The 25308-nt window shown below is 52.9% G+C and overlaps 1 pseudogene; it reads left to right on the top strand.

Moving 5' to 3' along the window:
• LOC142291333 (zinc finger CCCH domain-containing protein 11A-like) overlaps nt 1-25308 on the top strand; it is a 183828-nt pseudogene that overhangs the window by 108322 nt on the left and 50198 nt on the right.

Below are 25308 nucleotides of genomic sequence, written 5' to 3'. Positions count from 1 at the left end.
GAAGGCCTGCAATTGTAGGATCGTTTTCACGCCATTCACCAAGCTCCACTTCCCCATTTGTTGGGTCTACATAGTCCACAAAGCCAGGTGGACAGTACCCAATAGCATCGCGCCGCCGAAGAAAGTTGTGCAACACGCAACAGGCCAAAACAACATAGTCTATTGACTCAAGCTTCATGTTTATAGGTGTGTGGCCATGATCCCAAAAGCGTTTTCAACAACACGACGGGCCCTTGACAGACGGTAATTGAAAATTCGTCTTTCCACCGTCAGACTTTTTTGAGGGAAAGGTTTAACAAGATTTGCGTGAAGCGGGAATGCCTCATCGCTGACAAACACAAAATTAAGGTTGTCTCTAGTCTCAGAGTTGGGTGGCAAATTCAGTTCACAGTTGTTCAATCGCTCTCCAAAACGTGTGTGCTCTATAACACCACCATCGGATACCCTTCCATTCATGCCAACTTCAACAGTTATAAATTCATAATTGGCGTCAACTAGGGCCATCATAATGACGCTAAAGTAGCCCTTGTAATTGAAGAAAAAGGATCCGCTGTTCCCTGGTTGGGTGATCCTCACATGTTTCCCGTCCAAAGCCCCACCACAGTTAGGGAACTGCCAAAGATGGTCAAAATCAGAGGCAATCTTTTTCCATTCCTCTTTTGTTTTGGGAAACTGCATGTAGCTCCTGAGACTGCGGACAATTGCATTACATGTCTCCGGAATTATAATACTGAGCAGTGGCCTTGAAATGGCTGCAGAAAAATGTAAGTCTTGCAGTGAGCGTCCAGTGGCGAGGAAACGCAGTGTGACGGCCAATCTTTCCTCTGCCGGGACAGCAGCACGCATTCGTGTATTCTGCCGTTGAATATATGGCTTGACACTCTCCAGTATTAATTTGAAAGATTCCTCTGACATGCGCAGATAGTTCCGAAAATCATGAGGATTGTTCTCCTGCAGCTCTCTGACTAGTCGCATGTGGGAGAATTGGGACCTCTTTAGCAGCCACTCTCTGGTCCACATGCGACGCCTTCTTTTTGAACGCATCTGTGCCTCATCTTCTTGCCGAGCTGCCTCAAGCAGCAATGCAGAAACCAAAACAGCACGCTCGGTGTGGTTCATGATGTGCAAACTGCAAAATAAAATGATAAATGATATAAATATCAACCAAAAAAAAGAAATAATTTATTATAATCACACACATAAAATGCATCAGAAAGAAAAAATGAATACTGACAACAAGTGTCAAAACATGAACACAATGCAGAATACTATGATATCAATCAAACAACACCACAAATTATACCTACCAAAGAAATATGTAGTATAAATCTATCAGAAGGTGGAAGATGAAAGCACGGAGGTCTCTAGTGCGATCCCGCCAACAGAGACCGTAAGTGCGACCTCGTTGACTTCTTAATCAAACAAAGCCGCAGTCGTGACCACCAATTGGAGTTGAAGAAGCCGTTAATAAGATCCGCAATCCAGCACGCAAGCTTGGAGGTCTCTACTACGATCCGAAAAGCTGTATGAACAAAGGACGGAAGTGAGAGACCTTTTGCTTAGTTGTGACCACCAATCGGAGTTGAAGAGGGAGGAGGCCTAAACCACGCCTGCGTCGTTGAATTCTGAATCGCCAACTAGTTGCTGGTTGTTGATACGGTGTCAGACATGTTCCCAGCGGGACACCAACAACCAAAAAATGGCCCAGGTCATTCAGCAACAACCAACAACTTCACAGCAGGGGCCAGGTTGTTGCTGGATGTCACACACAGCAACGTCGCTAAGGGGATCGCTGTTACGTCACGAAAAGTGTGACTCATCAGCGATGTTGCTAGCGATGTTGCTTAGTGTGACGGGGCCTTAACATCCACCTGCTCTGATGTCGTCATAGAGCAGTGAAAGAGGATTTCAGTGGCTCCTGTGAAGCTCTTGTGAACTCCATGCCCAAAAGAGTTAAGACAATGCATTAAAATAATGGTGGCTACTCAACACATTAAAACTTTGGACACAGTTTGGTCATTTTCACTTAAGTGTGTACTCAGTTTTGTTACATTAGTGGCTGTGTGTTGAGTTATTTAGAGGGCACACAAAGTTTACACTGTTATACAAGCTATACACTGACTACTTTATATTGTATCACAGTGTCATCTTCAGTGTTGCCTCATGAAAAGATAGTTACAAAAATGTGAGGGGTATACTCACACTCGTGATATACTTTGTGTGCGCATGTATGCATGTATGAGATATATATCTGAAAAATTATTATTTCTCTGACGCCTCATTGGGGGACACAGGACCATGGGTGTTATGCTGCCTATCCATAGGAGGACACGAAGTAGATGCAAATGCATAGCTCCTCCTCTGCAGTATACACCCCCCTGGCCGGGCCAGGCAAGCTTAATTTTAGCTTAGTGTCTGTAGGAGGCACTTCCTTTCAAGGTTTGTTATTTTTTGAGGGCGACTGTTTCCTTTTGGGACCGATCTCCCACTACCATCAACGGGTGGGAACGTGAAGCGTTGCCTACATGTACCCCCTCCCGCGACGCTGGATCCTAGGCTGGACGACGGGTTCCACAGACACCGATTTTCCAAAGCCCAGGTTAGAGGCCTGTGCCCTATAGCCCAATTCCTCAGCCCCTCTCTGCAGGCTCTGAGTTGAATATGACACCGACACAGCAAGCTGGCTCTACTATTTTCACTGCCTGGAAAGCAGTGTTTCTTTGGCGCTCCATTGGGAGACCCAGACAATTGGGGTGTATAGCTATGCCTCCGGAGGCCACACAAAGTATTACACTAAAAGTGTAAAGCCCCTCCCCTTCAGCCTATACACCCCCCGTGCTGCCACGGGCTCCTCAGTTTTTATGCTTTGTGCGAAGGAGGCAGACATCCACGCATAGCTCCACAGCTTAGTCAGCAGCAGCTGCTGACTATGTCGGATGGAAGAAAAGAGGGCCCATAACAGGGCCCCCAGCATGCTCCCTTCTCACCCCACTCTTGTCGGCGGTGTTGTTAAGGTTGAGGTATCCATTGCGGGTACGGAGGCTGGAGCCCACATGCTGTTTTCCTTCCCCATCCCCCTTAGGGCTCTGGGTGAAGTGGGATCCTATCGGTCTCCAGGCACATGAGACCGTGCTCCATCCACAGCTCCTGAGGACTCTGCTGGATAGGAGCCGAGTATCGTTCAGGGACATGGCCCTGCTACTTTGAGGTACTCTGTGTCTCCGTGTGGACCGCGCACAGCAACACTCCAGCATTGCTGGGTGTGCTAGTGCACCGGGGACCGCGGCGCTGACTGCGTTTGTGCCTTTACACACTGCAGCGTCGCTGAGTGTGTTAGTGTATGGGGACTGCCGCGCTGACCGCCGCTGCCATTGTTATCACTGCGGCGCGGCTGAAACTGTTAGTGCGCCGGGGACTTCCGCGCCGACCGCGCTTATACGGCGGCCGCGCTTATAACTTTAGTCCCCAGCTTTTGCGGCCTAGTCTCATTCTTTTCCCGCCCCCAGGCCTGCCAGTCAGGGGAAGGGCGGGACGCTGTAAAGGACGTCAGCAACTGAGGCTGGAGCATGCTTTGCATACTCCACCCCCCTCACTGTGCTCAGTGGGGCACCAGATTCCCGCACTTTCTAGGGCACGCCCACGGCCCCCTCCTCTCCTCAGGACGCCGGCAGCCATTCCTGTCAGCTCTGCTAACGCTGGAGAAGGGAGACAAGCTCAGGGAGACCCAGGCAGGAATTCTGGTGACCACACAACCGCATTGCGCGGGCGGTAAGCAGCACCTAGGTGCTGGCCCCACTGGTGCAGAAGTGTACTTATAGATTATATGATTATAGGCTATACTTTACACTGTATGGTGCACGGTTGTTTTTGGCTATATACCCTCCTGTATTGCTCAGAGGAGACAACAGCATGTCGTCCACAAATAGCAAGGGTGCCAAAGCACAGACTTACTATGCTGCCTGTGCAGCATGTACGGCTATACTGCCAGCAGGTTCCACTGACCCTCATTGTGTGCAATGCTCGGCCCCTGTGACACTTACTCAGCCGGAGCCTCTGCTAAGGGTGGCCCAGGGAGAACCACCTGTTAACACTGTCCAGGTGACAGGGACGGAGTTTGCAGTTTTTACTGAAAGACTTTCTGAGACTATGGCTAAGATATTAGAAGCCTTGCAGTCCAGGCCGGCATCTCAAGCCATGGGCACTGTGGAATCATTGCCCCCTGGTTCCCCTCAGTTGGAACAACAATGTTCTCCCGGGGTGTCTCATAGATCCCAGGGTGAGGTCTCTGACATGGAACGCAGTCCCAGACCGACTAAGCGAGCTCGCTATGAAATCCCCTCGACATCATCACATTGTTCAGGGTCTCAGCGAGAGGACTCTCTGTATGATGAAGCGGAGCTAGCTGATCAGGATTCTGATCCTGAAGCCGCTCTCAACCTTGATACTCCTGATGGGGACGCCATAGTGAATGATCTTATTGCGTCCATCAATCAAATGTTGGATATTTCTCCCTCAGCTCTTCCAGTGGAGGAGTCAGCTTCTCAGCAGGAGAAATTCCGGTTCAGGTTTCCTAAGCGTACAATGAGTATGTTTCTGGACCACTCTGACTTCAGAGAGGCAGTCCAGAAACACCGAGCTTGTCCAGATAAGCGTTTTTCCAAGCGCCTTAAGGATACACGTTACCCCTTCCCCCCTGACGTGGTCAAGGGCTGGACTCAGTGTCCCAAGGTGGATCCTCCAATCTCCAGACTGGCGGCTAGATCCATAGTTGCAGTGGAAGATGGAGCTTCACTCAAGGATGCCACTGACAGACAGATGGAGCTCTGGTTGAAATCCATCTATGAAGCTATCGGCGCGTCTTTTGCTCCAGCATTCGCAGCCGTATGGGCACTCCAAGCTATCTCAGCTGGTCAGGCGCAAATTGACGCACTCACACGTACGTCTGCGCTGCAGGTGGCGTCCATAACCTCTCAAACGTCGGCATTTGCGTCCTACGCTATTAATGCTGTCCTGGACTCTGCGAGCCGTACGGCGGTTGCAGCCGACAATTCGGTGGCAATACGCAGGGCCTTGTGGCTACGGGAATGGAAGGCAGATTCGGCTTCCAAAAAGTGCTTAACTGGTTTGCCATTTTCTGGCGACCGCTTGTTTGGTGAGAGATTGGATGAAATCATCAAACAATCCAAGGGAAAGGAAACATCCTTACCCCAGGCCAAACCAAAAACACCCCAACAGAGGAGGGGACAGTCGAGGTTTCGGTCCTTTCGGGGGGCGGGCAGGTCCCAATTCTCCTCGTCCAAAAGGCCTCAGAAGGATCAGAGGAACTCCGACGCATGGCGGTCCAAATCACGCCCTAAAAAGACCGCCGGAGGTGCCGCTACCAAGGCGGCTTCCTCATGACTTACGGCCTCCTCACACCGCATCCTCGGTCGGTGGCAGGCTCTCCCGCTTTTGCGACACCTGGCTGCCACAAGTAAAAGACCGTTGGGTGAGAGACATTTTGTCTCACGGTTACAGGATAGAGTTCAGCTCTCGTCCTCCGACTCGATTCTTCAGAACATCTCCGCCTCCCGAGCGAGCCGAGGCTCTTCTGCAGGCGGTGGGCACTCTGAAGGCAGAAGGAGTGGTGGTCCCGGTTCCTCTTCAGCAACAGGGTCACGGTTTCTACTCCAACCTGTTTGTGGTTCCAAAGAAGGACGGGTCTTTCCGTCCTGTTTTGGATCTAAAACTGCTCAACAAACACGTAATGACCAGGCGGTTCCGGATGGAATCCCTCCGCTCCGTCATCGCCTCAATGTCCCAAGGAGATTTCCTAGCATCGATCGATATCAAAGATGCTTATCTCCACGTACCGATTGCTCCAGAGCATCAGCGCTTCCTGCGCTTCGCCATAGGAGACGAACACCTTCAGTTCGCGGCACTGCCGTTCGGCCTGGCGACAGCCCCAAGGGTTTTCACCAAGGTCATGGCTACAGTAGTTGCGGTCCTCCACTCTCAGGGTCACTCGGTGATACCTTACTTAGACGATCTGCTGGTCAAGGCACCCTCTCAAGAGGCATGCCAACACAGCCTCAACGTTACTCTGGAGACTCTCCAGAGTTTCGGGTGGATCATCAATTTTCCAAAGTCAAATCTGACACCGGTCCAATCGCTGACATATCTTGGCATGGAATTTCATACTCTTCCAGCGATAGTGAAGCTTCCGCTGGACAAACAGCGTTCACTACAGACAGGGGTGCAATCTCTCCTTCAAGGTCGGTCACACCCCTTGAGGCGCCTCATGCACTTCCTGGGGAAGATGGTGGCAGCAATGGAGGCAGTTCCTTTCGCGCAGTTTCACCTGCGTCCTCTTCAATGGGACATCCTACGCAAATGGGACAGGATGCCGACGTCCCTAGACAGGAACGTCTCCCTCTCTCAGGCAACCAAAGCTTCCCTTCGGTGGTGGCTTCTTCCCACCTCATTATCGAAGGGGAAATCCTTCCTACCCCCATCCTGGGCGGTGGTCACGACAGACGCGAGTCTGTCAGGGTGGGGAGCAGTTTTTCTCCACCACAGGGCTCAGGGTACGTGGACTCAGCAAGAGTCCTCACTTCAGATCAATGTTCTGGAGATCAGGGCAGTGTATCTTGCCCTAAAAGCGTTCCAGCAGTGGCTGGAAGGCAAGCAGATCCGAATTCAGTCGGACAACTCCACAGCGGTGGCTTACATCAACCACCAAGGTGGAACACGCAGTCGGCAAGCCTTCCAAGAAGTCCGGCGGATTTTGATGTGGGTGGAAGCCACGGCCTCCACCATCTCCGCAGTTCACATCCCGGGCGTAGAAAACTGGGAAGCAGACTTTCTCAGTCGCCAGGGCATGGACGCAGGGGAATGGTCCCTTCACCCGGACGTGTTTCAGGAGATCTGTTGCCGCTGGGGGATGCCGGACGTCGACCTAATGGCGTCACGGCACAACAACAAGGTCCCAACATTCATGCCTCGATCTCAAGATCACAGAGCTCTGGCGGCAGACGCCTTAGTTCAGGATTGGTCGCAGTTTCAGCTTCCTTATGTGTTTCCCCCTCTGGCACTGTTGCCCAGAGTGTTACGCAAAATCAGGGCCGACTGCCGCCGCGCCATCCTCGTCGCTCCAGACTGGCCGAGGAGGTCGTGGTACCCGGATCTGTGGCATCTCACGGTCGGCCAACCGTGGGCACTGCCAGACCGACCAGACTTGCTGTCTCAAGGGCCGTTTTTCCATCTGAATTCTGCGGCCCTCAACCTGACTGTGTGGCCATTGAGTCCTGGATCTTAGCGTCTTCAGGATTATCTCAAGAGGTCATTGCCACCATGAGACAGGCTAGGAAACCAACGTCCGCCAAGATCTACCACAGGACGTGGAAAATATTCCTGTCGTGGTGCTCTGCTCAGGGTTTCTCTCCCTGGCCATTTGCCTTGCCCACTTTTCTGTCCTTTCTTCAATCCGGATTGGAAAAGGGTTTGTCGCTAGGCTCCCTTAAGGGACAAGTCTCTGCGCTCTCTGTGTTTTTTCAGAAGCGCCTGGCCAGACTCCCACAGGTACGCACGTTCCTGCAAGGGGTTTGTCACATCGTCCCTCCTTACAAGCGTCCGTTAGAACCCTGGGATCTGAACAGGGTGCTGATGGTTCTTCAGAAACCACCGTTCGAGCCAATGAGGGATATTTCGCTCGCACGCCTTTCGCAGAAAGTGGTTTTTCTAGTAGCAGTCACTTCACTTCGGAGAGTGTCTGAGCTAGCAGCGTTGTCATGCAAAGCTCCTTTCCTGGTGTTTCACCAGGACAAGGTGGTTCTGCGTCCGGTTCCGGAATTCCTCCCTAAGGTGGTATCCCCCTTTCATCTCAATCAGGATATCTCCTTACCTTCTTTTTGCCCTCATCCAGTTCACCAGTGTGAAAAGGATTTGCACTTGTTAGATCTGGTGAGAGCACTCAGAGTCTACATTTCTCGTACGGCGCCCCTGCGCCGCTCGGATGCACTCTTTGTCCTTGTCGCTGGCCAGCGTAAAGGGACACAAGCTTCCAAATCAACCCTGGCTCGGTGGATCAAGGAACCAATTCTCGAAGCTTATCGTTCCTCGGGGCTTCCGGTTCCCTCAGGGCTGAAGGCCCATTCTACCAGGGCCGTGGGAGCGTCCTGGGCCTTGCGACACCAGGCTACGGCTCAGCAGGTGTGTCAGGCAGCTACCTGGTCGAGCCTGCACACTTTCACGAAACACTATCAGGTGCATACCTATGCTTCGGCAGATGCCAGCCTAGGTAGGCAAGTCCTTCAGGCGGCGGTTGCCCACCTGTAGGACGGAGCCGTTACGGCTCTATTATGAGGTATTATTTACCCACCCAGGGACTGCTTTTGGACGTCCCAATTGTCTGGGTCTCCCAATGGAGCGCCAAAGAAGAAGGGAATTATGTTTACTTACCGTAAATTCCTTTTCTTCTAGCTCCAATTGGGAGACCCAGCACCCGCCCCTGTTTTTGTGTACACATGTTGTTCACGTTGAATGGTTTCAGTTCTCCGATATTCCTTCGGATTGAATTTACTTTAAACCAGTTTATAATTTTTTCCTCCTTCTTGATTTTGCACCAAAACTGAGGAGCCCGTGGCAGCACGGGGGGTGTATAGGCTGAAGGGGAGGGGCTTTACACTTTTAGTGTAATACTTTGTGTGGCCTCCGGAGGCATAGCTATACACCCCAATTGTCTGGGTCTCCCAATTGGAGCTAGAAGAAAAGGAATTTACGGTAAGTAAACAAAATTCCCTTCTTTAAGGTGAGATCCCCCCTGACTGGTTTCCCAGACAAAGGGAGAAAAGACGCTGCAGGGAAGGCTTCCAGGGCATTTACAGTATTTATTATGTGCAAGGAGCAAGGATCCTGCACACACAGTGTTAACTTTCTCTAGCTTTCTGGCTGGAGGAGGGGGAAGTTCTGCTGTTTGCAGAAAGTCTTGCAGATAATTTCCCGGTGGCAGGGGGGAGGACCCAGGGCTCAGGGACTCATGCTGTGTATTATCTGCTCTGTTTATTTGCTCAAGCAAAAGCCAGCTGATAACCACAGCTGACAAGCTGTGTGCTGACTGTAGGGAGAGGGAGGAAAACTCAGAAGCTCCCTTCCCGCCGTTTTTTACTACCCACAGCAGGGGGGGGCACACTGACTCATCTTCCCGCTCTTTTAGAGCTAAGCCCCGCCCCCACGGCTGCGATAAGCCCCCCCCCCAGGGAAGCCTGCGAGATCTTCATAGAGCTTAATCCTTCCTGAGGACAGGGCCATAGGCTGATTCTGGTGAGTGAGGTGCTTGCTGTCAATTGTAGCTCTGCTGAGCATTGCTCCCCCTCCTGGCATACTCCTATTAGGAACATGCAGAAATCTAAGGGCACTAAGAGTACTAAGGCCCACATAGTCTATTACTCAGCCTGCACTTCCTGCCACGCTGAGCTACCACGTAAACACACCTCTTCTCTCTGAGAGTCCTGTGCCCCTATAGCCCCCCAAGATCCCCCTTCCACCACCCGCCTTGGGCCCCCAGCCCACCGGAATGGGCACAGTTTCTGTCCCAATCCATGGAAAAACTGTCACAGAACCTGGTTCTGGCTATGCAATGTCGTCCTCCACACCCTTCTGGGTCCCTGGACGGAACGCAGCCTGAGGATACCCCTATGGAGGATCCTTCTGAGGTAATCCGGGCACATGCTTCACCGGTTGCAGGGATCAGGAAAAGAGCACACGGCCGGGTGTCTCCAGCACTCTCATGGCCCCCAGGTCTCTCCCTCGGAAGCACACAGGGCAGGCTCTCCCACACGCTCCACGGCTTCTGATGAGCTGGAGGAGGGAGAATGCTGTTTGTACCAGGAGGATTCCTTGGTTTCATGACCCCCAGATGATCAAACTGCAATAGACTCCCTTATAGCAGCAATCAACCAAATTTTGCATGTGGAGGATCCCCCATCCACTACCACTGACCATGCAGTCTCCTTTAAGAGGGCAAGGAAACCCCAAAAGGTTTTCGCTGATCACCCAGAGTTTCAGGATATCCTCACAAAGCAAAGGGAGAAGCCTGACTGGCGCTTCAGTAACCGAAAACTCATGGAGTCCCGGTACCCTTTTGCCTCACTTGCCCCTAAGGGCTGGGCCGATCTGCCCTCGGTCGACCCCCCGGTCTCCCGCCTTACCACAAAGACGCTCGTGTCTTTTCCCGATGGTTCTTCCATCAAGGACCCGACAGACAAACAGGTGGAGCACCTCGCCCGCTCTGCTTTTGAGGCTGCGGGTTCCTCCCTCTCGCCCTCCTTTGCCTCTGTGTGGGTCGCAAAGGCGATCTCGGTCTGGGCAGAATCCCTTAACACTTCGCTTGAGGAATCCCAGTTCACTCAGACCTTCACAGGGGTAACAGCTCAAATTGCCGCTGCGGCGGAGTACCTCATCCAGGCCTCCATGGACGCTGCTACCTGCTCAGCGTTTGCCACCTCAAATACCATAGCCATCCGTAGAGCTCTCTGGCTCCGACAATGGCGAGCGGACTCTGCCTCCAAGAAAGTCTCTCATGGGCCTTCCCTTTTTTCCAGACCGATTGTTTGGCGAACGTCTGGACAAGCTCATTTCTGACGCCACGGGAGGAAAGAGTACCTCCCTCCCCCAGCTGAAGTCCAGGACGTCCTTCACCAGACGTCCACAGTCCTCGTTCCGATCCTTTCGGAACTCATTTGGTTGGTCGACATCCCGTGCTGTCCCCGCCACCAGCCAAGGACTACGCAGGGACCGACCTCAGCTCTCCCCGAAACCCACTTTGTCATGGCAGCCTAGACCGAAACAGTCCAGGAGTAGGGAGACTCGGCCACGACGTTTTCTCCCCTCATGACTCCTTCGGCGCCCTGGAAGACATACTCATTGTAGGAGGTCGACTGCGGCTCTTTCAACACATCTGGGCTGCCGCCTCAGACGACAAATGGGTGCGAGACCTTGTGTCTTCCGGTTACCACATAGAATTTCGGACCCAACCCCCGAGTCGGTTCTTTCTCTCAAACCCCCCAAAGACTCAAACGACGCAAAGCTTTTTTCTCAGCAATCCACTCGCTCCAAACAGCAGGAGTGATAATACCTGTCCCAGACGACGAGAAGTTCGGGGGTTTCTATTCCAACCTCTTTGTGGTCCCCAAAAAGGATGGGTTAGTTCGACCCATCCTGGACCTCAAACACCTAAACAAACATGTGCACGTACGGAGATTCAGAATGGAGTCCAAAATTTCTCACGAAAAATGTAATACAAGGAGAGCTCAAAACTGGTTCACAGACTAAAAACTCCTTAATATAAAAAATATCAATTTTATTAACAAAAGCATTTAAAAACACTTCCACATTATATAGAAAATATTAATTGGTGCCATACAAAGATTCCAACATATATCCCCCTTATTATTCTAGTCCTATGTGTTACCCCAATTAAGGAGCAAGAACAAATGTCAGTAAGGCGCAGTATACAAGTATATCCCTAAACAGTCCAATAGTCAAGGGTCCTACAGTCAAGATCCCTAAAAGCAGCACTTTTTTTACCCTAAATTAGTCGGTTCTGCACTGAGATATAATTCTGTATATACTGCCACTTCCTATATTAGTGAGGAGGCTGTCAACCTTCTACCCCTAATCGACCCGACGCGTTTCCCCTTCAAATAGAAGGTTCTTCAGGGGTCATCAAAAAGTAGTATAGAGAAATACAATTAATTTATACATTATCCTCCAATCATACAGTGAATACAGACATAGTTTTTGTAATCTCCCCAAACAGAGTACATAAAACAAATGATCTTCAGATTGTACAAATGACTATTATATTCTCCTCTGGTGCTGTCGTATCTTTAGTCTCCAAGAATTGCCAGGTAACACAGAGTTCCACAAAATATTAGCGTGGATATTACCGAACAGAGAATTCCCGTTATAGAAATATTTTTCAAATTTTTGTCATCTCATTCGGGACAAGGCTATATTTTCAAGGTGAATGATGATGTCACCTGAAAAATTAAAAGAATTTTGTGTCCCAAACAGTTCATATTTTCAGATGTAATTACCATCAGGAATCTCACAGTCAATAATCATGGCAGAAGGAGATACAGATCTCCAGAGGGTGTATAAGAGGAGAATAACACATAGAGGTCCATCACCTCAAAGCCAGAAACACCTATGTGCCCATATAATCAAAAATACCTATTAAAAACATGCCCATTCATAATTCCCCTTCAGCAAGCTTTTTCCTTTTCAGTGTCCGTGTAGATAAATGGACTAGAGTCCTATGGAAAAAGCAATACAATCACCAAGTGTCTATGCAACACCCCATATGGTGCTGCATACATCTCCAAAGTCAAAACATACCCCTCAGGTTGCAATTGGCATGTCCTGGTCCAAATAAGTTTAAAACTCTGCATGATGAAAGGTGAATGAAAAGAGTCCATCACAATACATTCACAGCTCTATAGTACATGTCAGCAGTTAGAATATCTCAATAAAGCCTGTTACTCACATATACCAGCATGTAGTTGGGGCTCCCTGTGTTGTTCAGAGCGTGCCCAGCCTCTGCAAAATCCACATGGAGACAGCGTTCACTTCCTACTTCCTCCAGTTACAAGTCATATGCTGTGAGGGGGCCAATCAATGCTACCCTCCACTAATATAGGAAGTGGCAGTATATACAGAATTATATCTCAGTGCAGAACCGACTAATTTAGGGTAAAAAAAGTGCTGCTTTTAGGGATCTTGACTGTAGGACCATTGACTATTGGACTGTTTAGGGATATACTTGTATACTGCGCCTTACTGACATTTGTTCTTGCTCCTTAATTGGGGTAACACATAGGACTAGAATAATAAGGGGGATATATGTTGGAATCTTTGTATGGCACCAATTAATATTTTCTATATAATGTGGAAGTGTTTTTAAATGCTTTTGTTAATAAAATTGATATTTTTTATATTAAGGAGTTTTTAGTCTGTGAACCAGTTCAGAATGGAGTCCATAAGGTCCATTATTGCATCCATGGTCGAAGGGGAATTCCTCGCCTCCATAGACATCAAGGACGCGTACCTGCACATACCCATCGCCCCAGATCACCAAAAGTTCCTCTGCTTCGCAATTCAGGACCTCCACTTTCAATTCGTAGCTCTACCTTTCGGCCTTGCCACCGCACCAAGGGTCTTCACCAAAGTCATGGCGGTCGCCATGAGCGTCCTTCACGCCAGGGGAGTAGTCGTTCTCCCTTACTTGGACGACTTCCTCATCAAGGCCCCCTCCTTCCGCGACTGCTCAACCAGCGTACAGATCACTGTATCACTGTGGACACCCTATCCTGCTTAGGGTGGCTAGTGAATCTGGACAAATCATCCACGATCCCATCACGATCCATCACCTTCCTGGGCATGTCCCTGGACACCCGTCGGGGCTTGATCTTTCTCCCTCAGGACAAGGCGTTCGCTCTTCAACGAGCGATACGCTGCCTTCTACGTCCTCAGTCTCGCTCCATTCGATTCAGCATGAAAGTGCTCGGCAGGATGGTGGCGGCTATGGAAGCAGTACCCTTTGCTTAACTGCACCTCCGCCCACTGCAGCTAGCCCTTCTAGCGGCCTGGGACAAGAGCCCCTTCTCCCTGGACAGACATCTTCACCTGACGCCTTCAGTCAGGTACGCACTCCACTGGTGGCTTCGGTCCTCATCCCTATCGAAGGGGAGATCTTTTCTCCCAGTGAACTGGCTGGTCCTGACCACGGACGCCAGCCTCCTAGGCTGGGGAGCAGTGTACCGGCACCACACTGCTCAAGGACGTTGGACGCCCAGGAGTCTTTCCTTCCCATCAACATCCTGGAACTCCGCGCGATCTTCCTCGTGGCAGGGGGGCACCCGCAGCAAAGCGGCTTATCTCGAGGCCCACAAGATCCTCAGCTGGGCCGAATCGACGGGATCAGTGACATCAGCGGTACACATACCGGGGCAGAGAACTGGGCGGCAGACTTTCGGAGTCGCCAAGGCCTGGCTGCCGGAGAATGGTCCCTCCACCCAGATGTGTTTCTACACATCTGCACTCGCTGGGGCACACCAGACGTGGACCTAATGGCATCAAGGTTGAATGCAAAGGTACTCGCGTTCATAGCCAGGTCACGCGACCCGCAGTCCATCGGCGCGGATGCTCTAGTCTGCTCCTGGCACCACTTCCACCTGCCTTACATATTTCCACCTCTACCCCTGCTGCCGCGGGTAATCAGGAAGATCAAGGCAGAGGGAGTCCCGGTGATACTGATAGCACCGGACTGGCCCAGGCACGCCTGGTACGCCGAATTAGTACAAATGCTCACAGACGCACCGTGGTGCCTTCCAGACATCTCAGACTTGCTTACCCAAGGGCCCATTTCCCATCAGAACTCCAGAGCCCTGAAACTGACGGCATGGCCATTGAGACCTGGATATTAACAAGAGCGGGATTCTCCCCCGCGGTTATTTCCACCATGATCAGCGCCCGAAAGCCTGCTTCATCCCGCATTTACCACCGTACGTGGAAAATCTTCCTTTCATGGTGCAGGAAACTAACGTCCAGCCTATGCCTCTGGCCATCCGCAGAATTCTCGATTTTCTACAGTCTGGCTTGCAAGCGGGGTTGGCACTCGGTTCCCTTAAAAGGCAGGTCTCATCGCTCTCAATCTTCTACCAATGCCGCCTGGCTCAAAAACCGCAAGTCAAGACCTTCCTCCAGGGCGTTTCCCATCTAGTTCCCCCGTACAAACGGCCGCTGGAACCGTGGGACCTCAACCTCGTTCTGGACAGTCTCTAGAGGTCTCCCTTTGAACCTCTCAAGGAATCCTCCCTTGCTCTTCTGTCCTGGAAGGTAACATTCTTAGTGGCAATTACGTCCATCAGACGGGTTTCGGAGCTGGCAGCACTCTCTTGCCGCGAGCCTTTTCTGATCTTTCACCAGGACAAGGTGGTTCTGCGCCATCTCCCGGATTTTCTTCCAAAGGTTCTTACCCAGTTTCATTTGAACGAGGACATTGTCCTGCCTTCCTTTTTGTCCACACCCAGTTCATAGGGTGGAAAGGTCTCTGCATTCGTTAGACCTCGTCAGAGCTCTCAAATATTACATATCCAGGACAGCCCCCTTTAGGAAAACGGACTCTTTGTTCGTCATTCCTGAGGGGTCTAAGAAGGGACAGGCAGCTTCAAAGGCGACGCTGGCTCGCTGGATTCGCTCTGCAATCCAGGAAGTCTACCGCTTGCAACTCAAGCCCATTCCTAGTGGGCTGTGGGCTCATTCCACGCGAGCAGTTGGTGCTTCGTGGGCCATTCGGCATCAGGCTTCAGTGGAACAGGTGTGTAAGGCTGCGACCTGGTCTAGCCCACACATGTTTTCAAAGCATTACAGAGTCCATACCCAGGTTTCAACTGAGGCAAATCTGGGTAGGAAAATTCTGCAAACGGCAGTAGAGCACCTCTCTCAGAAGGCGCTCCAGGCTGTCCGGGACTGGTTCCTAGTCCTTGGGTTGTGTTGTCTTCTTTTATGTTTCCCACCCATGGACTGCTTTAGGACGTCCCATGGTCCTGTGTCCTCCAATGAGGCGTCAGAGAAAAACGGATTTTTGTGTACTCACCGTAAAATCGTTTTCTCTTAGCAATCATTGGGGGACACAGCACCCACCCTGTTGCCCTGTTGGGTCTTGGTTCTCTCAGTACCTTATTTGGTTATGATTCTTTTTTTCTCATGTTTCTCTGTTGAGGTAAATTTTACTGTTTTTTTTCTCCTACTGCTTGTGTACTAAAACTGAGCTTGCCTGGCCCGGCCAGGGGGTGTATACTGCAGAGGAGGAGCTATGCTTTTGCATCTACTTAGTGTCCTCCTATGGATAGGAAGCATAACACCCATGGTCCTGTGTCCCCCAATGATGGCTAAGAGAAAACGATTTAACGGTGAGTACACAAAAATCCGTTTTTTTTTTCTTTTCAAACAGATATACCCGCGAACCTTAGTTTGGCTCAAAGATTGGGAAAACGAAAGAAATTCCAGGAAGACAGTCCGTTAGGTAAATGTATTTACTGCTTTATTTTGAGAACTATTATGTAATTATATGTAAAATTTGGCCTTTCTTGGATGTACTTGTATGTTCTAGATAAAGAGTAATAGTCTGTTTATTTTTTCTTTCATAAATTAATAGTACACATGAAAATCAGCAACTTTGTGATAGCCGATAAATCTGCTTCGTTCTCTGCCAGAACTGATCAGTCATTATCAAAATTCTTAATTGTGATGTAAAATCTGTATTTGGTGAAGACTTTCCCATTACTGAGATAGGAGATGGCAGGTGATACTGATTAGATTCTGACAGAGGGAGGATCTAGGCAGAGCTCCGCCACCTTATACATCTTTTAAAGGGAACCGATCACCAGGATTTTCGTATATAATCTAAAGCCAGTGCTGTACTGGCACTAATAGGCTGATTATCTACATACCATTAGTGGTCAGCTCATATGTTTAGGTTATGAAATCCAAGAAAGTGAAGTTTTTAAAATGAGCTGCTTCTTGAGTGACAGTTGCACTGGAGCAGATCATATATTCATAGTTATCGCCTCCCCCTGTTAGACTTAGCATAAGCATTATACAAACGACTCACTTTGTCACTTTGTCTAGCAGGACCTGTGGTGAGGTCATACCCATGTGACCAGAAGGGGCGGGGCCTCAGCCACCAAAGCTGGATACCAGGTCACATGGGTATGACCTCACACAGGTCCTGCAAGAGACAAAGTGAATAGTTTGTATAATGCTATGCTATTAACTATGAATATATGATCTTTTCCAGTGCAACTGTCACTCAAGAAGCTGCTCATTTTATAAACTTTACTTTCTTGGATTAAAAAACCTAAATTTCTCTGACGCCTCATTGGGGGACACAGGACCATGGGTGTTATGCTGCTTATCCATAGGAGGACACTAAGTAGATGCAAAGATGTTAGCTCCTCCCCTGCAGTATACACCCCCTGGCCCAGCCAGGCTACTTCAGTTTTAGCTTAGTGTCTATAGGAGGCACATCTCTGCAGACTACTGCAGCAAGAATTTTTTGTTTTTAGAGGGCGACGGTTCCTTCGGGGACAGATTTCCCCAAACCATCAACAGGCGGGAACATGGAGTGTCGCCTCCCCGTACCCCCTCCTGCGACGCTGGATCCTGGGCTGTTACTCACTGTCCGACAGGTCTCATGGCACTGATTTTCCAGAGCCCAGAGCAGATGAAAACTTCCTCAGCCCCTCTTGCAGGCTCTGAGTTGATACACGCTCCACACCAGCGTGACCAGACTGCTATCTCCACAGGAGCTGAGGTAAGATTATTCCGATTTTTCCAGAGCCCAGAGCAGATGAAATACTTCCTCAGTCCCTCTGGCAGGCTCTGAGGAGTTGATACAAGTTCTGCCAGCAGGCGTCAGACTCTCCACACTGAATTGGGGCAAAGGTCAGATCCTCCCTGACTAGATGCACATAACCTGATTGCAGACTCCTGCATAGCATTCCACCTGTGGCGGGGGGAGGGGACAGCTCCCAGGACTCAGTGCACCCGCAGCTGCGGTACACTTAGAGTTTTTTCTGTCCACCATTGTTGTGCAGGGCTGGAGGTGGGAAGGGGGAGTCCCTTCCCACCATATTTTTTTTTTGTTATATTTTCTCATGCCTTTTTGTCAGAGCTAAGCCCCGTCCCCTCCGACACTCAATAAGCCACGCCCCCTCACGAAATCCCGAAAGCGCGCGTAACCCTCCTCACACAGGATCTGCAGAGCATTGCTCCCTCTTGTGATCAGAGCCTGTGGGCGTCTCCTCCTTCCCACAGGAATTGTGACACAAGAGGAGGGGGGGAGGGGCTGTCAGGTTCTGGGTGAGTTATATCCTCACTTGCACATTATCTGTGCAGAGCATTGCTCCCTCATTACAATCAGAGTTTGTGGCTCATCAGCCAGGGGCTGCAGTCACATGTTGCTGTAGTTGTGCAGGGCAAAAAAACAACTATATGACTTTTAATCCATCCTGCCACGCTGAGCTACAAGGGGATGATAGTACCTCTTCCTTCTGTGAGTCTGGTGCCCCTGTAGCTCCCCCCAAATCCCCCCCCGCCACCACCGCAGCAACCGCTGCCAGCCTAGAGCCTACGGCCCCCAGTCCCTCGGAATGGGCACAGTTCCCAGAACCTGGTGCTGGCTATGCAACATCGTCCTCAAACCCCTCGGGGCCCCTGGACAGAACGCAGCCTGATGACACCTCTATAGAGGGTCCTTCTGATAAGAATCAATCCTCTGCTTCACCGGTTGCAGATCAGAAAAAGGGCATGACCCCCATGGTTCTCCCTCTGGGGTACACAGATGGGGTTCTCCCACAAGTTCCGCGGTCTCTGAGGAGCCGGAGGAAGGGGAATGATGTTTGTACTGGGATGATTCCTTGGTTTCGACCTCTCCGAGCGATCAAGCTGTGATGGACTCCCTTATTGCAGCAATCAACCAAAACTCTGCATGTGGAAGATCTCCCATCCACTGCTACTGACCCTGCGGTCTCCTTTTAAAAGGGTGAAAAAACCTCAATAAAAAAAGTTTTTTGACGCCACTTCGGTATCTGTAAACTCATGGAGTCCCGCTACCCCTTTGGCTTAGCTGTCTCTAAGAGCTGGGCCGATCCGGCCTCGGTGGGCCCTCACACGGCTTCCGCCTGCCTGAAGGACCCTCCTGTCTTTTATTTGATGGATCCTCCTTCAAGGACCCGAAGGACAGACAAGTGGAGCAGCTCGATCGCTCCGCCTTGAGGCTGCGGGTCCCTCTCCCCTTCCGTGTGGGTCGCACAGGCACCAGGACTACCAGTTTCCCTCAGACCCTCACAGATGTAACCGTTCACATTGCTGCGGCGGCAGAGTACCTCATTCAGGCCTCCCTCGACGCTGCTACCTGCGCAGTTATTGCCGCCTCACATACCATAGCCATCCGTAAGGCCCTCTGGTTCCGATAATGTAGAGCGGACTTGGTCTCTAAGAAGCCTCTCACAGTACTCCTTTCCAGACCGATGGTTTGCCGATCGTCTGGACAGGCTCTTTTTTTTGTCTGATGCCACGGGAGGAAAAGAGTACCTCCCTCCCCCAACTCTAGCCCAGGATGTTTTTTACTAGACACGCAGGGCCCGACCTTCTCAGCCCTCCCCGAGTCCACCTCGTCCTGGCAGTCTAGACAAAGACCGAGGAGTCTCGTCCTCCTCCATCTGGGCTGCCGCCTCAGACCACAAATGGGTGCGATACCTTGTGTCTTCTGGTTACCACATTGAATTCCGGACCCGATCCCCTGGTCAGTTTTTTTCTCTCAAACCCCCCCCCCCCCAAGGCTCCAAAACACCGCTAGGCCTTCTCAGCGATCCACTCCCTCCAAACGGCGCGGGTGATGGTACCTGTTCCGGACGGCGAGAGGTTCAAGGCCTTCTATTTCAACCTCTCGTGGTCCCCAAAAAATGACGGGTCAGTTCGACCCATCCTGGACCTCTAACACTTGAGCAAACATGTGCACGTAAGGAGATTCAGAATGGAATTCCTAGGGTCCATTTTTATTTTTATGGTCGAAGGAGAATTCCTTGCCTCCCTAGCTATCAGGGACGCGTGCCTGCACATACCCATCGCTCCAGCTCACCAAAAGTTCCTCCACTTCGCTGTTCAGGACTTCTTTTTTTTCATTTGTGGCCCTACCCTCGGCTCTGCCACAGCACCAAGGGTCTTAACAAGGGTCATGGCGGCCGCCATGAGTGCCCTTCACGCCAGGAGAGTGGCTGTTCTGCCTTGCTTGGATGACCTCCTCATCAAGGGCTCAACCAGCGTGCAGATCTCTGTGGACACCCTATCCCGCTTAGGGCGGCTTCTGACTCCAGTCAAATCATCCCCGGTCCCGTCAAAATCAGTCACCTCCCTGGGCATGTTCCTGGACACCCTTCGGGGCTTGATTTTTCTCCCTCAAGACAAGGCGACCGCTCTACAACAGGCGGTACACTGCCTTCTACATACTCCTCTCGCGCCATACGATTCAGTATGAGAGTGCTAGGTAGGATATCGGCGGATATAGAGTCAGTGCTGCTCGCTTAGCCACACCACCGCCCACTGCAGCTTACGCTTCTAGCTGCCTGGGACAAGAGCCCCCTTTTCCTTGGGCGAACTTTTCACCTGACACCTTCAGTCAGGTATGCGCTTTGCTGGTGGCTTCAGTCCTATTCCATATCGAGAGGGAGTTTTTCTCCCCCAAGTGGACTGGCTACTCCTGACCACGGACGCCAGCCTCTTAGTCTGGGGAGCAGCGCACTGGCTCCACACTGCTTGGGGACGTTGGACGCCCCAGGAGTCTTCCCTTCCCAGAAATCATCCTGAAAATCAGCGCGATCTTTCTCGCGCTCAGGTCATTCCCCCCTTCTGCTAGCAGGTCGTTTGATTCGGGTCCAATTGGACAATGCAACAGCTGTGGCCTAGATCAATCTGCAGGGACGTACCAGCAGCAAGACAGCTTATCTTGAGGTCCTCAGGATCCTCACCTGGGCCGAATCGACGGGGGTCTGTGTTTTCAGCGTTACACATACCGGGAGTTAAGAACTGGGCGGCGGACCTTCTAAGTCGCAAAGGCCTGGCCGCCGGAGAGTGGTTTCTTCACCCAGAAGTGTTCCCACACATCTGCACTCGCTGGGGTACACCAGACGTGGCTCTAATGGCCTCAAGGTTGAACGCAAAGGTACCCGCGTTCTTAGCCAGGTCACGTGATCCACAGTCCATCGGCGCAGATGCTCTAGTCTCCTGAAGTCGCTTCCGTCTACCTTACATGTTTTTCGCCTCTGCCCCTGCGAGTAATCAGGAAGATCAAGGCAGAAGGAGTCCCGGTGATACTAATAGCACCGGACTAGCCCAGGTGCGCCTGGTATGCCAAATTAGTACAATTGCTCATGGCGCCTGGTAAACATCCCAGACTTGCTGACCCAAGGGCCCATTTCCCATCAGAACTCCAGAGCCCTGAAGCTGACGGCCTGGCCATTGAGACCTGGACTTTAACAAGAGCGAGATTCCATCCCGTGGTCATCTCCACCATGTACAGTGCCCGAAAGCCGGCCTTCATCCCGTATTTACCACCGTACGTGGAAAACTTTCCTTTTCCTTTCGTCACGACAGCACCCACGAGAGAGGGATCCGCCCCCTTCAGGACAGGAAACCTACAGATAAAAAGGGGCGGTCCCCCTCCCCCATCAGTTGGTTTTCTGTCCTACAGTACCTGGGTCCAGTTGAGTCTGTGCAGTCTCCGAGGGAACGGCGGAGCTCAGGATCTGAAAGCACGGTCGGTGGAGCTCCCCTCGTGGACTCCGTCCTCCGGTGCACCTCGTCCTCTTTCTCTTGGTCCGGCTTTACCTCCAGGGAAATGACGCCTGCAAAAGAGCGCTGGTAAGTATGCTGTGCGCGGACCGGAGGCTCTCCCTGTGCCATGTGCCTGCTTCTTCCGGGTTGCACAGCAGGTGTGCGCGGCGGGGGTGTGTCCAGGACCTGCCGCGTCGGCGCGCGCTCTCTGCTGCAGTGGCCCGGAAGTGCACAGGAGCACTTCCGGGGGAACGGACCGGGGAGGTTCCTGGAGAAGCCCGTGGACCCCTCCATCCTGAGCCGGACGCTGCAAGTGACGGTGAGTTGCTGTACGCGGTCGGGCCGGAGACTCTCCCTGTGTCGCGTGCCTGCGACTTCCGGCTGCACAGCGTGTGCACACGGAAGGGGGTGTGTCCGGAGCCTGCCGCGACCGCGCTCTGTCTCCACAGCGGTAGGCCGGAAGTGCTACTGCTCCTGCGGCTCGGAGGATCGCAGAAGAGTCTCTGCCAGCCCTTCCCCCTGACCACCAGTCCGGGGTCGATGCCTCTCTGGGTAGAGGTCCCTCAGCCATCAGCGTCCCATCTAACATACTGTGGTATTACTGGCCGTGACTCCACTGCTCCCAGTGAATGGAGACAAGGTGGTGTCTGCACTGGGGAGTGCACTGGGGTTTTTTTCGGGGCCTCTGACCTGATTCATGCATCATGCTCTTATGCAATGCCTGGGCCTCATGCATTACCGTTTGCTTCAGGCCCAGAAGCCAGGCCTTGGAACTTTTGAGCTGAGTTTATGCCGCGTGGCTGTTGTTGCTGTCTCATGTTCTCTTTGGGCCGGCAGTCTCATATTTGAGCTTCCGAATTTCTCTGTTGCTCCTCCTTTCTGTGGTTGCATGGCCCTCCTATGTTCCCACTGTTATATCACCGGTCTACTCCTTCTGTTCTGGGGCACATATTGTGGTTCTTGCACACTCTATGGGATGTGGGACCTTCACCTCAGCTGGATCTCCGGGTGGATTAATTGGTTCAGGTGGGACTACTCTGACTCTTGACAGCCTTTCTCTGGGTAGGTTTCTCCTAGGCCCACGGGTTGTTTCTTGTGGGCAAGTCTGCTGTGCTTTCCTGTTCAAGGCTCCGCCTGCACCTCTGGCTTTGCACGTTGGGTGTCTCAGGGCTCACTGCTTCGGCCTTTGAATTTCATGGAGCACCCTGGCTCTCTGCCTCACTGGTGTACCCTCCTGGACTGTGCTCGGGGCCTCCTGGCCTCTGTGGCCTCCTGGCCTCTGTGGCCTCTGGGCCTCCTGGCCTCTGTGGCCTCTGGGCCTCCTGGCCTCTGTGGCCTCTGGGCCTCCTGGCCTCTGTGGCCTCTGGGCCTCCTGGCCTCTGTGGCCTCTGGGCCTCCTGGCCTCTGTGGCCTCTGTGGCCTCCTGGCCTCTGTGGCCTCCTGGCCTCTGTGGCCTCCGGCCTCGTGCCTCCTGGCCTCGTGCCTCCTGGCCTCGGGCCTCCTGGTCTCTGTGCCTCCTGGTCTCTGTGCCTCCTGGTCTCTGTGCCTCCTGGCCTCTGTGCCTCCTGGCCTCTGTGCCTCCGGGCCTCTGTGCCTCCGGGCCTCTTGGCCTTTGTGCCTCTTGGCCTCCGGGCCTCTTGGCCTCCGGGCCTCTTGGCCTCCGGGCCTCTGTGCCTCCTGGCCTCTGTGCCTCCTGGCCTTGGGCCTCTGTGCCTCCTGGCCTTGGGCCTTTGTGCCTCCTGGCCTTGGGCCTCTGTGCCTCCTGTCCTCGGGCCTCTGTTGCCTCCTGGCCTCGTGCCTCCTGCCTCTGTGCCTCCGGGTCTCGTGCTTCCTGGCCTCGTGCCCTCTGTGCCTCGTGGCCTCTGTGGCTTCCGGGCCTCTGTGGCTTCCGGGCCTCTATGGCTTCCGGGCCGCTGTGGCTTCCGGGCCGCTGTGGCTTCCGGGCAGCTGTGGCCTCCCGGTCTCTGGGCCTCCCGGCCTTTGGGCCTCCTGGCCCCGTGCCTCTGTGCCTCTTGGCCTCGGGGCCTCTTGGCCTCCGTGCCTCTTGGCCTCCGTGCCTCTGTACCTCCGGGCCTCTGTGCCTCCGGGCCTCTGTGCCTCCTGGCCTTGGGCCTCTGTGCCTCCTGGCCTTGGGCCTCTGTGCCTCCTGGCCTTGGGCCTTTGTGCCTCCTGGCCTCGGGCCTCTGTGCCTCCTGGCCTCGGGCCTCTGTGCCTCCTGGCCTCGGGCCTCTGTTGCCTCCTGGCCTCGGGCCTCTGTTGCCTCCTGGCCTCGTGCCTCCTGCCTCTGTGCCTCCGGGTCTCGTGCTTCCTGGCCTCGTGCCCTCTGTGCCTCGTGGCCTCTGTGGCTTCCGGGCCTCTGTGGCTTCCGGGCCTCTGTGGCTTCCGGGCCGCTGTGGCTTCCGGGCCGCTGTGGCTTCCGGGCCGCTGTGGCTTCCGGGCCTTTGGGCCTCTTGGCCTCGGGGCCTCGGTGGCCGCATGGGCCTGTGTTTCTGGTCTTGCGCCTCTGCCCTGGAGCCTTGCGCCTCTTGTTTTGTGCTTCTGACCTCGTGCCTCTGGCCTGACGTCTCTGCCCTCTGCGTCTCTAAGCCTTGCGCTTCTGTGCTTTGCTCCTTGCGCCTCTCCCGCCTTGCGCCTCTGATGCCTTGCGCCTCCCTGGCCTTGCGCCCTGGCCTGGCGCCTCGGGCTTCATGCTTCGCCTCTTGAGTCTCTAGTCTTGCATCCAGACATGGGGAGGGGGATATGTGCCGCCCTTTTCTTCGGACTGGTTTCCTGTCCTCGCTGGGCGGATCCCTCTCTCGGGGCGGCGGGAGGAACTGGCTCAGATATTCCTTACTGCTACCTTCTGGCCCAGGCGTCCCTGGTTCTCCCTCCTGAGTCACGTGCCAGTCCCGGGCCCCTGGGTTATTCCGTCCCGGCCAGCCCTCCTGTCACAGGGTCCTTTCCTTCCTCCCCGCGTCAAGGGACTCCACTTGGCGGCGTGCATTTTGAAGGGGCGTTGCTAACATCCCATCCCGGCTGCAAAGTAGACCGCCGGTCAACACCCGACATTATGGTCGGATGTGGATACTCTTCCTTGCCTCCCTTCCTGACTCCTCACCTGCTGTGGTCCCGATCTCCTCTATTCTGGCGTTCTTCAGTCTGGAAGGGTTATGGGTCTCTCTGTCAGTGCCCTCCAGGTGCAGGTTTCTGCCCTGGGCGCCCTGTTCAATTCCCATATTGCGGGTAACGGTGGGTTATGCACTTCATTACGGCTTGTGGCCGCAGCCGGCCGGTCTGTGTAGCCGGCGCACCTCCCTGGGATCTTGCTCTGGGTTTGGACGCCCTGACCCTTGCACCCTTCGAGCCCCTCTCCTCCTCGTCCGGTACGTTGCTGTCCCTGAAACCCTGCCTCTTAGTCGCCCTTGCTTCTGCCGGGCGTGTTCGCGACCGTCAGGCCCTGTCCGTAGATCCTCCTTTCCTTGGGATATTCCGGATCGGATTGTTCTTAAGACTGACCCGGCTTCTTGTCCAGGGTGGCGTCCCAGTTTCACCACAGTCGAGTGCTCATTCTCCCTTCCTTCTTTCTGCCCTTCTCTCTTCCTTCGTTTCGCAACCTAGACATGGGGGACACGGTTCTCACCTATGTCGCTAGGTCGGCCCCTTGGCGACAGGATAGGACTTTGTTTATTGTCTTTCAGGGTTCCAGACGAGGTCCTCGAGTAGCACGACATGCCTTGGCCCGATGGCTGAGGGATGCTGTTTCCATCGCATATGTGGTGAAGCAAGAACCTCTGACCTCCTCGGTGACGGATCATTCTCCTAGGGCGGTGGCCTCCTCTTGGGTGGCCACGGCAGATGTCTCCATCGACGGTATTTGTAAGGCTGCGACCTGGTCCTCTCCTTCCACCTTTTCCAAGCTCTACCGGCTGGACCTTTGTTCTTCCGCTGACCTTA

The sequence above is a fragment of the Anomaloglossus baeobatrachus genome, chromosome 2, assembly GCF_048569485.1.
Source record: "Anomaloglossus baeobatrachus isolate aAnoBae1 chromosome 2, aAnoBae1.hap1, whole genome shotgun sequence".
Classification (NCBI taxonomy): Eukaryota; Metazoa; Chordata; class Amphibia; order Anura; family Aromobatidae; genus Anomaloglossus; species Anomaloglossus baeobatrachus.
The sequence above is the reverse complement of the archived record's forward strand: the minus strand, read 5'-3'. Positions and strand labels throughout refer to the sequence as shown.